The sequence below is a fragment of the Lupinus angustifolius genome, chromosome LG18 (assembly GCF_001865875.1).
Source record: "Lupinus angustifolius cultivar Tanjil chromosome LG18, LupAngTanjil_v1.0, whole genome shotgun sequence".
NCBI classification, from domain to species: Eukaryota; Viridiplantae; Streptophyta; class Magnoliopsida; order Fabales; family Fabaceae; genus Lupinus; species Lupinus angustifolius.
In genome coordinates this window covers 4,307,999-4,308,774 of record NC_032026.1, presented here as the reverse complement: position 1 = coordinate 4,308,774, position 776 = coordinate 4,307,999, and positions in this window count along the sequence as shown.

Genomic DNA, 776 nt, shown 5'->3' with positions numbered 1-776 from the left:
AAAATTCCACTATGTAAAAAAGAAGAGTACAAGAAATCCTCTTATAATGATGAGGACAAATGACAATATTTTTTCTCACAAATACTCTCTCAAATGGAACAAGAATTCTCACCAAGAATGCAATCACAATATATGTGTAAATGAAAGAGATGTTGTGTGTTGTGAAGATGATTTTGAAGCTCTCTATATGTGTCCTTTTATAGGCAAGCAAAGTCTTGGTATCTTGGATATGAAGCATTGGATGCTTGAAAACAAAGCCATAAAAGTGACATAAAATACCATTAAAGAGAGCCATAAAATAGTCATAAAATTCTTTTAAGGCATAGAAATGAGAGGCATCTAACAAGTTGTTATCCCATTCTGATTTTTTTTATATAAATAGAACCGACGAGAGACACGCTTGAACTTGCTGACCAGCCTATTAAGTTTGCTTTAACAATGGCTTAGCATTCTGTTTGGATATTTAATAAATAAGGGAGAAAACATAAATGCTTGACTGTTGGACCCAACTTTTTTTATTTAATGTAATGTTAGGTTTTTATTTTAAAATCTTAGTAGGTAAATGGGAAACCCTCCATGTTTGGTCTAGACATACTTGGATATATAGTAGGGGTGGCAATATGGGCCAGTCCGGCCTGGCCCGACCTAGCTTGCTTTTGGCCCGTCAGAATATGGACTGGCCCGACCCGACCCTTATTATTAAAAGGCTTAAAATGTCAGCCCAACCCATATTTTGCCGGGCTGGCGAGCTGAGCCGTTTTGTTTTTTTTTCAAAA